At 41.6% G+C, this 14,544-nt stretch overlaps 2 protein-coding genes across 8 annotated transcripts in view; one reads left to right on the forward strand and one right to left on the reverse strand.

The window, feature by feature from the left end:
* Window positions 1-14,544, reverse strand: part of NAV2 (neuron navigator 2) — a 431,840-nt gene that overhangs the window by 325,403 nt on the left and 91,893 nt on the right. For 3 of the 7 annotated variants that reach the window (XM_080592410.1, XM_080592409.1, XM_080592390.1), the window contains one exon: window positions 556-807. The exons of the other annotated variants lie outside the window; for them this stretch is intronic. The gene's annotated coding sequence lies outside the window, so the exon portion shown is untranslated. The remainder of the gene's footprint in view (window positions 1-555; window positions 808-14,544) is intronic. 7 annotated transcript variants of the gene reach the window in all.
* Window positions 1-14,544, forward strand: part of LOC308195293 (uncharacterized protein) — an 82,410-nt gene that overhangs the window by 19,821 nt on the left and 48,045 nt on the right. The window lies entirely within an intron of this gene.

Below are 14,544 nucleotides of genomic sequence, written 5' to 3' on the forward strand. Positions count from 1 at the left end.
GCAAACAAAAATTAAACCGAATGTATGATTTGGTTATTTGACAAAGCCCATGCAAGTTGGAGCATAATATCCTCTAAAAGTTAGTCCTCTCTTAGCCTATTTGGCCAAGTGTCAGGCCCAGAGAATGAACTTGGGGGTTTGGTATTTGAGACCATTAACCTCTTTTTAAAAAGATTCACGGCACTTTTAATTAAGACCATCTGCAGCAGTTGCCAGGTAACTCGAAGAATGAACACGGCCAACATGCAGTGGTCTGGCAGCATCGACTGCCCGTTTTTGTTCTTTGTATATAAGGGTACTGTGCATAGCGTTAAACAGATGCACGCTGTCAGAATGGGAAATAACAGGGAGATAACCGCTGCAAATTAGTCCGTGATGGTTTCTTTTCTCATCTGTTTTTCTACGAGATGTATTGTTTCTGCATTAAACTAGCTCAGGAAAAGTAAAATTGAATAGAAATCGTACGGGGAACTCCTTGGCAGTAGATAAGCGCGTGAGCTGATATCGATTGCATTGGTTTGCAAAGCCCATTAACATCAAATGAATGCAACTGACCTTGAGAGCCTGCGGGAGCCACAGGAAGGAGTCGCACCAAGTGTAGGATTAGGTAAGCGCTGCATCTCAGCTCAGCAAACACGGAGACAATTTGATAATTATATTTCTTTTACTTCACAGCACACTGCGAGAAGGCATTTGCTCTGTGTTATGCACGACAAAGCCAGTGATTCCTTCTAGTTTTACTCACAGCAGTTTCTATTTCAACGACCAAATGCTGCTTCATGCAATACAACCCTCAGAACAGAATACCTGGAAAAGGAATATATTTATGTTTATTATGCTTTAAAGATTATGTCTTTCTATTTCCTGAAATTACTGCAAGAGGAGGGAAAAAAGAGAAAATCCTCTAATCCATATGTGAGTTTGGGTCACCTACTCTTGCCTCCACCTTTTAAATCCATAAATAAGGATTTCTAACACAAAGAAAAAGAGGTGACTGCTGCAGTAAGGTCTTAAAGCAGGGAAACTGTGGCTTACCTCATTTCTGAAGTTCATTTCACAGCTGAATTCCTTTTTATTATTAAGTTTTCATTTGGCCATATCTGAAGTTGTTTAGATCCATATAAATCTGGGGGCCTGATTGCCACTGCAGCTCTCGAACCACTCAGCTGTGAGAGATCTGCAGCCATCCCCTGCCTCAGCTCGTCCATCCTAATCCTACTCTTCAATTAAAAAAATGTTTTCAAAACCATACCGTGCAGTTTCTCATAGGCAACATGAAGCCAACCTTTTGGTGACTTACTGAGTGTTTCTGTGATTAATAAGTATGACGGCTTGTTAATTAGTTTGCTAATCACTTTCCACATCTATCATCACGGTTTCAAAAAGCTAGTAATTTATTGGACCAAATCAAGTCAGGCAATGTTCATTTGCTTCCGTGACAAAGTCCACTGATTTCAGGATTTTTTTTTTTACATCCTTAATTCTACCCTAAGAAAAACAGCTCTTTGCAAGGACATAAACTGGAGAGGCCTAATGTCAGTGGAGAAACTGTTCAACCAAGATAAAAAGAATAATTTCACATGAAGCTTCAAGATGAGGAATTTTTGTTTTGTTTTATTATCACTATATTAGAGCAAGAGTCATAATTCTGTGTAGGCAGAAACCATTCTAAGAATGACTCGAGCCCCACAATTTACGTAAAATGGCTAGGAATTGTCTTTTGTGAGCACTCAGCCGCATATATATATATTTTTTTTTATAAGGGTTGCTTTCTCAAACAAGCTAACCAGCTGACTTTCAGGAGACTGCCCAAATGAGCAAGACTGTGTGGTCTAATACAGTAAACATGGTGCTTAAGTAAGATACCAGGTGGCTTGCAGCTCAAATCAATGATAGCGTCCAATTATTAGAAAATAAAATGACCCACTGAAGAAAATGGCTCCCATGGGCACCACAGCTCCGGCGCACATCTTTTCTTCTGGCATGATCTGCATTTTAAGTCCCTACAATTGCTACCACGAACCTGTCATCCTGTTCCTGCTCAAGAACAGATGATACTTCTCTGCTGAAAGCACCTACAAATTCGTGAGTATGCATATTTGTTATGATTTCACCATCTCAAACAAATGGCCAAGCTACAGGTTTCATAAATTACTTTCATTTTACAGCATGTCTGCTTTATAATTTAATCAACAGATATGAAAATTGATGAAAACCCCCCTCAGGTTCCCTGTACCAGCTGAAATTCTCACAGATACAATAAATACATCGGGTGCTTAAACACCCAGGATATTTAGGCAACTGTACAGTACAGACACATTTCACAGCTCGTCCCTCTGTTCTCCAAGTACGTCATCCTTAAGTGGTACGGTTCTCTCTTGCTTCCATGGCTATGAAACCCCTCTTTATTGCAGCGACATTATATGAAATGCTTCCAGGTTTCATGTGCATATGTGACAAAGGGAAGGGCAGTTGCTCAAGCATGAAATTTTCCAGGCCATTTATCTGTGAGTTGAGGAACGCGTGCCAAGGTGCAGCGTGAATAAACGAGAAGTGCCTTAAAGCCCTTTGCAGAAATTTTAAAACGTGGTAGATGTTGATTGAGAACCAGATGAGAAATAACAAAAGGACGACAAAACAGACAAACCACCAGCACACAGCAGCCACAGGCCACAATTTCCCTGCCCTGTGATATTCCCGAGCTAAGGAACGCAGCGTCACACCCACACCTTTTGGAGAGCACTCGCAGGAGAGCTCTTCCCCCATCAGTGCACACACACTGGCTACCCAGATTTCCTGGTACAGAATGAAAGAACAGAGTTGGAATTTGCTATAAAAAGGGAAGGAAAGCACTCCTCTTCCTGATGTTAGAACGGATATTCAATCAGTAGAAAGAGAGGGATCCCCTTGCTACATGACAGAGCAGCGAGGCCATGTCCATAGTAAGTCCCAGTGCCCCAGCTCTACAGGAGACTGGCACTGTGACACAGCCTCTGGAGGGGTCATTCCTACTGCTTTAACAGCATTGTCTGATTCCTTACGTAGTTTAGGAAACAATATTGCAATGAGGCCGGACTTTTTGAAGAGGCAGAGTTCCGCTGATCTTCTTTACTCAAGAGCACATCAGCTCCCGTTGCATTTTATGGCAGCGAACACAATTCAATGATACAAACAAGTCTCATCTCAGAACCACTGCCGCTGGGAATGAGTTAACTACAAGAACAAATTAAACATTAATCATTTAAGTGATTTAAATTTAAGTTGTTCATGCTGTTTCATTGCTCATTTTAGCATTAACATATGAAGCCGCTCACAGCCACTAAAGCATATGCAGCAATGAGGCAATGAGATTAAAACAAGTCCGCAGTATTTCTGCTCTTCCCACTCAGCTACAGAAGTTGTAAAGCAACTGAAATGTAGCCCTGCACGTTGAGGATATCTGCATGTAGGGCTTCAGGCACCTGGATGCAGTTACGGGGTTTGTGAACTTGGTGGTGGAAAACAAGCTTAGCATGGCACACATTTTGGAAGAAAGACATTTTCTTTGTGAGCACACATACAGCCAACCTGCTCCACACTTGTTCCAGGTCTTGGATCAGACTATCTCTCATAGGTCTTTCAGGAAGTATTTCTATTTCAGAATATTTCAGAAAAACGCCTGCTTCCAACCTTATTCTACACCCCTCAACCATCATGAGCCAACACACTTCTGCTCAACTATTATACTTAGAGTCAGTAGATTGGGTAAGTGTATTATAATAACCAAATACATAACTTTCCTTCTCCCTCATGGTTCCTCACTGCAGGTTCCAGTACTACAGTCTTCCCTCCAGGGATCTGAAAACGTTTTGTAATGGGGAATTTAACTTCAAAGTGCCTCTATGAATGAGATGCGGCACTCGGTATTTTTCCCCACTGCATATACAATGAAGCCATAGCAAAGGAAGATTACATCAAAGGTCAGACACCAGTTCGTTGATGCAGCTGAAAGAGTCCTACATGTTCCTCTCGCCTCAAGTGAGGAAAGAATTACCAAGTAATTCTTATTAAGTATATTCAGGTAAACGAATCTGATCCCTACAGGATTTCCAAGCCTTAAACTACTTCGAGATACAGATAGCTTTTGACTGGAATAATTTCTTCCAACAGAAGGGGAGGCATTTGAATCTAAGGAAAAGAAAAAAAAATAATTTTCTGCTTCTGCTCTTACAGAAGGCATACTGAGGTGCTCTCTCCCCTTTCCACAGCAAGAGGGATTGATGTTTCAATCAAGTGCCTGGCATCTCTGGGGGATCAAAAGGGACAGCAAAGAAACTTCCAGTGGCATAAGGCATCCTGTTTTCACTGCGGTCAACTTTCTTCCAGGGCTATTCCAGTCCTACATATTGCAGGTGATGAGAAGCTGCTAACCCTTAGGAAAGGAGGTGGGTCCAATAGAAGAGACCGAAATTTCAGGGCTCAGATACACACCTACCTAGCAGTCCAGGCATACTCCAACTTACTTAGCAGTGATCAGTGTTTCTCGTTAAGTGCTCTGATCCCCATGAATTTCCTGTTTATTTGTTCTTTTTATTTCTCTTCTCCCCTCAATGGAAGAATGGTCCACAAACTACCGTTTCCCAGAAGCGAACTATTGAAATGTTTCCTTCCTCTTTCCTGGAGTTTAAAAACAAATAAATTAAGAAGAAAAATCGATAGTAACAGATGCCATAAAGCACCAATAACCCACTGCCGATGTTCCACCGCAAGGTCATGCCACGAGGGATTCCTGAACTCGTGACCTCACTTCGCTCACTTAATGAACAACCACATATGAGCAGGAGAGAGTCATTTGTTATTATTTTACAATAAGCAGAGATGCTAATTCTTCAAACTGTAGTAATGTGCGCTTGTTTGCATAGCCACAACACCGCATTTTAAATGTCAATAGGGAATGAAACTGTTTGTGAACCAGACACCGTGATCAAAGTAGTCAGCTGAAACCGCCGAACCATGGTTTATTAATAAAGAATAAAGAGAATGCAAATAAACTCATTATAAATTAGGGTTTGTAAGAGCTAAATTCCCAAAGTAAAAGTTTAAGCAATGTTCAAGTGATTATCTGTATAATTAGGAACATATAGCCAAATACAAACAACCCGATAGCCGACCCCAGCACAGCTAGCGTTTAGATACAGACCGCCCACACGGGTAATTTACTGGCACCAGAGGAGTCGGGTGGCACATGCTGAGCCTAAAAATACAAAACATCCAAGGCAAGTTTAGTCATTTCTGAAGACAAAGGTTCAATTCCATATTCTACATGAAAAACATTAATGGAGACCACTTGCCATACCGCCCTTGAACAAGCAACAACTTCTTTCCGGTGGGCTCTTCAAGGATCCCACACGGGGGTGCAATCAAGTCCCTTTTTCAGCTGTAGCACTTCTCTTTCTGTCCTTTTTAATACAATGCAATGATTTGCTCTGCATTCTCTTATTCTACTTCTGTTCAAAAACTGAGTACAGTATTCCGAATTCATAGAAAAGCTGTTTCCAGAAGCAGCAAGAATATTTAAATTACGGTATTACTGTTAGATAAAATGGGGAAAAAAATCTCAGAAGTTGCTAAAGATGTACACCTAGGGGATGCAGGCAGTGCATGGGGTCGCAAGATCACACAGCTGTGTTGTCTATCTGTAGGCCAAAGTTTACATCTACAAGGGCACTGCAGAAGTGATTTACATTACAGATCACAACAACTCCAATTTTTGCATCTTTAAGCTGTAAAATTAACCAGGCCAGTTTTTTGATTGCTGGAAGACTATTAAAACCCAATGAGGCCTTCCTCCATTTCTGTGTAATCCAGACTGCCAGTTTAGTCAAAGTCTTCATTAGGTGCTTAGTTTCGTAGGATGAATCCCTCCAATTTAAGCAGCATTAACTAGTGATTAACAAAGGAGCTACATGAATTTAGAGCAGCAGCAGATCTCTCTCAATAGTCACTGAAGCATAATACTTACAGAGAAAGCATTCATAGAATCATAGAATATCCCGAGTTGGAAGGGACCCATAAGGAACATCAAGTCCAACTCCCGGCACCACACAGGTCTACCCAAAATTTTAGATCACGTGACTAAGTGCACAGGCCAAACGCTTCTTAAACTCCGACAGGCTTGGTGCAGTGACTGCTTTCCTGGGGAGCCTGTTCCAGTGTGCAGCCACCCTCTCGGTGAAGAACCTCTTCCTGATGTCCAGCCTAAACCTCCCCTGCCTCAGCTTCACACCATTCTCTCGGGCCCTGTCATTGGTGATAACGGAGAATAGGTCCCCTACCTCTCCACTCCCCCTCATGAGGAAGTTGTAGACTGCGATGAGGTCCCCCCTCAGCCTCCTCTTCTCCAGGCTGAACAGGCCCAGTGACCTCAGCCGTTCCTCGTACGTCTTCCCCTCTAGGCCCTTCACCATCTTCATCGCCCTCCTCTGGACACTCTCCAACAGTTTCACGTCCTTTTTGTACTGTGGTGCCCAGAACTGAACACAGCACTCGAGGTGAGGCCGCACCAGCACAGAGCAGAGCGGGACAATCACTTCCCTCGACCGACTAGCAATGCCGTGCCATTGCCGATGCCACTATGACTGGTCTTAACGAAATTAAGTACTATGAAAACTGGGAAAAATTACTGGGAAAATTTAATACCAGCAAGCCAATGCAAGTGGTAAAAATGTTTTAAATACATTCACTTTCAGTGGGATTTGTGGAATAATGGGAAAGATATAGGGATAAGAAAATGAAACTTCCCTTAACATGAAGAATGTTGCTTTTCCCAGCTGTGTAAAATGGCATCAGCATAAACTTCTCACTTCCCCTTGGCCTTTTTGATTTTTAATCAGGTTGTTTTAACTTTTACTGTCTTATACAAGATGTGAAACTGAGCACATGGTTGCTATTAAGGAGATTAATATAGATCTAAAGATATATATCTGTGCCTTCTTTTTGACTATGTCAGAGTAAATTAATCAAAAAATGGGTTTATCCTTTTGAAACAGCACTTTGACACTTAAAGGTTCTATCATTTGTTGCATATTCCAAAGATGAAAGCTACTTCAAATCATGTTCTCCAAGTCACACTAGATACCAAAAGGCTTTTAGGCAAAGTTCACAGTGATGTTTACAACCTATTAAAGTTCTCATCTTTGGGGTTACATGTGTTTCTCTTTGTTCCTCTTTTTACATTAAAAATAAATAATGAAAATAGAACTTGCATGATCAGTTCTATGAGTTGCTGAAGTAAATGCTAGCAGTCAGAAGCTTCCAAGAAAATCCTTAGTATTCACTTCTTTCTTCTTATTATTACTTGAAACTGAGCTAGTTATACCTCACATCATTCTACTGGGATTCTCTTGAATCAAGCAAAGACAATATATAACTGACCGTGAAGAACTGCAGAAGGACCTCAAGATGCTAAGTGACTGAGTGATAAAGTGGCAGATAAATTGGTTAGAAAGTGAGGCATGAGGAAGTGAGAAACACAAAGATATACGTTGAACTGGCCATCCACTACTGTGATACATGAATGGGATTCTAGATTTGTAATAGTAAAATGTAAGCTTAGTGCTCAGTAACACAAAATTATTATAAATTAAGACAAATCAAAGTTGAAAGCCAAAACATAATTACAATAACTGTGTAAACCAGTATATGTGCTTCTCGAGTCCTCCATGTCAAGAAGTTAGAAATGGAAAGAGAGAAGGTTATCAAGCTGATCAAAGGCATGGTATGTGTCTTCTTTATGAAGGGTCCCATGCAAGAAAAAATAAGACTGATGAGGGAGAGAGGTACAGCAGAAGTCTGGAGAATTGTGAGGATCACGGAAAACGTGAACAAGGAACAACAGTTCTCACCTTATCTAAAACAACAAGTAATTGCTTTGCACAGTATGTGGTCAAAATGAGAGGTTCGCCACAGGATATTTTGGATAGTAAAAGCTAAGTAAGGTACACAGAGGGTAAAAACAAGGAACATCATGTTAAAAAGTTGAAATCAGGTTTGGGTAGTTCACCTGATAGAATCATAGAATGGCTTGGGTTGGAAGGGACCTTATAGATGATCTATTTCCAACCCCCTTGCCATGGTCACAGATGCCACCTGTATCAGGTTGCCCATGGCCTCTTCCAGCCTGGTTTTGAACACCTCCAGGGATGGGGCATTCAACCACATATACTGTCTAATTTTGATTTAGGAAAAAAAAATAATACTGATTTTAATTCTATCAACCAGTCTTGACTGAATTAGATATTAAGGCTTGCCTCCAATTTTAAGCACTGATATTTCATCAAGGCACTTGCTCTCGTTTTAAGGTAGTACTAGGGAGATGGTGGGTCCCAACAGTACAGAGCAAAGATCATGGAATCACACAGATGCAATTAGATAGCGGATGCAATTTCGATAGCTGATTGCTGGCTCTTAGTCAAGTGGCACAGGATCATTTTCCAGATTGCAAACATTAAGCTATTTACAAAGGATATACGTAAAAGCTTTAAACACATTCGGCTTGGTGGAAACGGGAGCAGTATTTACCAGCCTTCACTGCTTTTAAAACCGTGCAGTTAATTCTTATTTACAGAAAGATGATGGCGATCTTCAGGGTTACAACACACAGCAGCTGTCTCTGCACAAGTGCCAGCCTTGCCGTTAACAAGACAATAGATTGACTGATTACTATTTCAGTACTATTAAGGTTGAACCGAATTATGCCAGGATTCAGATTCAACATTTTCATCAGTTATCTTACAGCTCAGAAAAGCAATTGGGCCAGGGGTGACTATAGACAATGACGACCTCCTGTAATGCAGCTGGAGATGGAAAAGAGATGTGCTGCCACCACTCATCCCCTGGCACTCGTGGCAGCACAAGATTCACAAATAATGGAAATCAAGACAATTTTTTAAATACGAAGAGAAAGCTAAGGTTGGCAATACAGTACCTAGTCTCTACCTGCAGCTGCAATAATGATGACACATGTCACGTCCACATCTAGAAGTCCTGCCTTGCAGAGAAAAGTTACTGTAAGGCAGCACAGCATGCTCATTTTCCCAGGCACAAACGTCCCAGTGGATTTAACTAGAGCTGTAGATGCTTAGCTCACCAAACTCAGAGCCGTCAGTGCATGAAGTGAAAACAGGGCTTGCTATACTAAGCCTTCGCTACATCAACTATAATTAAACAATTTTTACCAACATTGGTTTCTCTGAACTTCTTGTAAGTGGAACTTTTTTTCCTAAAGGTAGGCCAAAATTTGATTTGGGATCTCAATTTCATGAGCTCCAGTGAGTCAGGAGGAAAGGTGTGATACTGAGTCCAAATCCATCCCACACTGACTTTCCTAGAGAGGGCACAGCACAGCAGGGCTCACTTTCTCTGGGAGCCTTGTTCCTGTCAGAAAAGTTACCTAAGAATAACGTTTATGCTTCGCTTTAAAAATACCTGAGATATTGTAAATGTCATATTTGATGTTTATAATTAAACCACAGTCACATGTACGATGTTACTGGCAATGTTGTTTATCCTGTAGTAGAGGTAACTGTGCATTCCGTACCTATTTAACACTTCAACAACAAGGAAATAATGAAGCTGCCAACGGAAGATAAAATTGTGCAACTGCCTTATTTTTAGTTAAAGCACAGTACAGAAAACTGTGTGGAACAATACCTATCTTACACCATTTTCCAAGACTTGATTGCCTTAAATAAATGAGGATTTTTGCTGGTAAAACAATTTGGTTCCAAGAGATTCACCTGAGATAATACAACAGCATTAGACTCCTTTTGCAGCACCCTTTTGCTGGCAGAGAGACCTTTCTGTTTCTGAAAACGACATAGCTACACTCAAACAAGTAAATAATTAAGACAAGGAGCATGCACTGAAGTTACAAACCATACAGAAGATAAAAAAGCGCTGGAATTTGTACATTTGCAGTTACACAAAACAGACGCCAGCCACACAAACAGCCAGGCTTCGGTTTCCCAGCCTGACTCAAACCTTCAGCCATGCAGAGCAATGACAGGGAGAAAACATTTGCATAAGCTTGTAACTTGAGTGAGCATGATATGGGTGAAGGGTGGGAATACAAAGCAGTTTTCACTGAGAGACAGTCATTCTAAAACACAAAAATACATACTCGCAGTCAAAAGAAAATAAATGTCCCGAGAAGTCATTGGAGTTGCTGTAGTTTAAAAGATGCACGTGCCTGCTACGTGCTTTAAAATAATTGTCCTTACCTTCTAAAAGCAAGAATACCACCAGGAAATCCTCGTGCAGTTAAAGTGTCGAGAAAGGAATGCTAATCCTGGCAGCACAGTGTCTGCATATGAATGAGCCCCTCTTTGGGTCCCTAACATTTCATAATCTTTCATAAACGCGACAAGCAGGAGCATTTCATCCAGCACCACTGAGATCTGAGCCATCTTGTCTCAAATGCTGACAGTTTATACAATTTGCATTTATTTTGGGGAAAAAAATGACAATAGTACCATTTGCCTTGTTATACACTGGAAATTTGAACGTGTGTGTTTAAGCTAATGGTGGATCTTAGCATTTTCCATATTAAAGAGGAAACTCATTTTGCAGCTCCACGTGCCACTAGTTGGTGCAAGAATTAGGCTGGCTCTGTCTGGCCAGAAAGTGAAATTGATCTCAAGTCCTTCCCCATAGCCTCCAGCTCACATCCCAAAACACCGCCACCCGGCAGCATCCGTCTGCTGCTTCCCACTGCAATGCACTCCATGGCCCAGGCTGGGTGTACGCAGCAATCTGTTCCTCCCAACTGTAATTGCACAGCGGGAACTCAATAAACCTGTATCTTATCTGAAAGAGAAGCCGGTAATTGCCTGGAAGAAATGGATCTGGCTGCGGAAGGATATAAGACCGTGTCAGACTTATTGTTGGCCACCCTGATAACTGATGCGCTTTTTTCCCCCCCCAACGAAACGCGCTTACGCTTGGCAGCGAAAAGCAAAGCACCTCTGGGTTTGTCTGTCACACGTGCAAAGCTGCTAGCAGAGAACCAGGAAGGGAAGCGATGGAGCACCTCAGCACCTCGCAGGGGCCAGCAGCCTCCCGGTAAACGTGCTGCAAGGAAGTCACCTCCAGAAGCACAAGCAAAGCTCAAAGCATTTGATAACAACCAACAACAACAAATGCACAGGCGTTATGCTATCTTAGCTAATGGATTAGCATCTAGCAAAGATTACCAAAAAAACCCTGCAATTATTTATGCAAAAAAGCCAGCCAGCAAATGTTTGTTTGCACCAAAATAAAAACCTACTTTAAAAGTTATTTACTATTTTCCAAGATCAACACGGCAGAAGGAATGCTGGCAGATCGATACATACTCTCACTAGCTAACTAATCTTCACTGCCTCCTGAATAATTCAGGCTCATCAGACTGCCGAGCTGTCTGGCCCAAAGGTTACAAGAGACATGCATCTGTCTGCCAAAAAGGTGGCAAACAGTTTTCCATTCCTCGTCTATCCCCACCCTCGGTATTTGTACAACAATGGTAATCAGCACAAAGCCTTCAGTTAAATCGTAACTAATCTGCAACCGTCTGCCCAAATATTTACAACCCTTATTAAAAAAAAAAAACTCAACCCCTGCAGCACACACGCATGGAGCAGGAGGAATACCAGCCAGAAATTCCTAAACATAGTTTTGTACCAAGCCACAGGCTTGCCTTTTATACAAACAACAGTTAATCACGTGAAATGAGGATATACTCAGAGAAATATTACAAGAGAACAGAAACTGATGCAAACGTATTTGATTTACCAGCTCTGTTTCTTAAACCTTGCGTTTATCAGGGGGCTTTGACCATTTTATTGTTTTATGCCTTTGCCATCTCACCAGCACTAAGCCAGGATTCAGTTGCTGCCCAGTAACCACACAACAGTAGTTTTTAAGGGTCCTCAAACTAACAACAGCGAATACGCCTGTCAGGTACAGATACCTCTTCTTCTACAGTCAGCTAATCCTAAGCCACCTAACAGCAACCTTTTCTTCTGTAATATAAGGACACGTCACTGAAAAATGACTAACAGAATTGGTCAGCATATCGCTATTTTTCAAAATGTCACCACATCAAAGCCAAAAACTGTTCACAGAGCACGCCGGAGCCTACTCCTGAGATGGAGCTGGACTTCAGAGCGGCAGGAATTCCAGCCCTTAGCACTCAGAAACCCTGATTACACAGCACGTGCAGGTGTCCGTTCCTGATAAGATTTTTCTGCCACTTATCTCAGCATTGTATCTGTAATGGTTGATTTTCAAAAGCACTGTTTCTGAAAGAATGAACTTCTTCTGCTAACCAGAGTACAAAGAAGGGCACAACGAGAGCTGACACAGCCGCCTGGGTACAGCGCCCAGGAGCAACGAGCACCTTCTTATAACACGGCAGGGGGAGAGCTAGCAAAGCTCAAAACCAGTACAGCTGAAAACCCAGCTGACATTTCAAACACCACATTCCACCTATGGTACTCATCCCTACAGCGTGTTGCTGAGATCAGACACGTAGCCAACTCCCAGATGGACTATTCTAGCAATATCGATGCCCGTTCAGCAAAGCTGTCCTTATAGAAGGCTAATTTGGTTAACACCGTCTCCAACTAATGCAGAAGATGAGCACTATTCCCATTAAAATGTAATCTTCAATATCAAAAATTGATCACGTCTACAGCAATTTTAAAATGAGCACTAACCTTGGTGAGCAGGTATCTCATCTCCCCTGGCAAAATCACACAGGATTTCAAGATATGATTCCAGCTGAATGCGCTAAATGACTTGAAAAATTGAAGCTTGCAACGTTGGTTGCCAGAAGAAAACTGGCAGTGACAGGTTCCTTCCAAATCAAGTGTCTGCCTCCCTGAACAAGGCCGTACGTGGTATCTTACTCTCTGCTAAGCTCACAGCACAAACCAGCAATGCCATTAGCCCATTAACTCAAGCCATGAAAGACAAACAATGCTCAGAAGAAGCAAATATGAAGGAATGAGCAAAGTTAACAGCTGCTAACAGAAACGAAGGCATGCACCCATGTATCCGTAAAGGGGTTCAGGTTTTCAATGGACTCAGAGGCTGAAAGAGCTGGAATATTCAGTGATACCTTCTTTTTCGTCCTACCATCCATAAAGCTGACCATTGCAAAGCACAGAATATACCCACTTAAAGGGACAAATATTTCCCTTCACGAGGTCTCTGACAAGCTGCATTTGCCTTCTTCCTGGGCTATGATGCATCATCTTACACATTTCATCATCTGCTTTACACTGATCAAAAGGTGTCTACCCCAAAAGTTAAAAAGCCAGTCATTTCTTCTACATCCCACCACGTGAACAGCGTTTGGAAATCATGAGCTTTCCTAATCCCTTATAACCTAGATCCTGCACCATTTTCTCCTTTTCCCTTAAAATTGCAAAGAGTCAAATGCCTTCGGGATTACTGCAAATACAGGGTAAGATTAAAAGGATTTTTACATCTGACTTTCAAGGATGTTTCTGCTCCACACAAATCTCTCTGTAGAGAAAAAGCATGCACACAGTGGATGCGTTTTGTTGTTCAGTTCTCTGTTATTCCTTTTAACCATGGTCTAGCAGCAGAGATGAACATTTTTTGTAGTACTACACACGTTCACCAATGACGTAGGCAAAAAAAGGATAGCGCATCGTTAACACAGGCCTTTGCCAACACATTACATTACGACGTTTAACATTGTTCTCACCCTTGCTTAGAAAACACAACCTCATAGAACTTTGTATTCTCGTTATTATTAAGAGTTTACATGAAGATGCTTCTGTTAAAGTCGATGTAAACCCCCTGAGTTAAGGGTTCAGATCCTGATACTGTGTGTGTGCTACCTCAGCGTTGAAAAGCTTCTTCGCAACAGAGTCCAACCTCCATACTGCCAACTGATTCAACACAAGGCTACGACCACAAGGCTGAACTGCCTCAACCCTATAAACCCTCCTTTCAAAATCCTCTACAGCTGTCTTTTCATTCAAGAAGTATCTTCCAATCCCATTACTGCTTAATCCCTTTCTAATCCAATCAACCTCAGCAGCATCATGTCAGCTCTGTGTCAACACTGTAACCCTATAATATTTCATTCTGGGGAAGAGCAGCATTTCCCATTTCCAGAAAAAAAATGTAATTCCTACCCTTGACCCAGCTTTGCAAGGGATTCATCTTCAATGGGCATAACCACCTGCATTTTCTGCATATCTTCAATATTACATGGGGTAATAAGGAATACTAAGCTTAACCAGCTATTTCCAAGGAAATGAGATACAGGACAGAATTCATACAGTACTTTGGTTTGTTTAAACCTCTATTTTAGCTGTAAAATCAAATTCTGTTATCAGTGCAGGAAACTAATGATACAACATGGCAGAGTTCTGTAGTCAGGTTGCTTTTCACAGGTAATTTCTTTCCCTGCTCCTCCTATTCTCATGGAGGATGTAAATTGCCTACAAAGAAAATACCCAGCTGTACATCGTCTGAGCTACAAAAAGC

The sequence above is a fragment of the Anser brachyrhynchus genome (genome assembly GCF_964034855.1).
Source record: "Anser brachyrhynchus genome assembly, chromosome: 5".
Lineage (NCBI taxonomy): Eukaryota > Metazoa > Chordata > Aves > Anseriformes > Anatidae > Anser > Anser brachyrhynchus.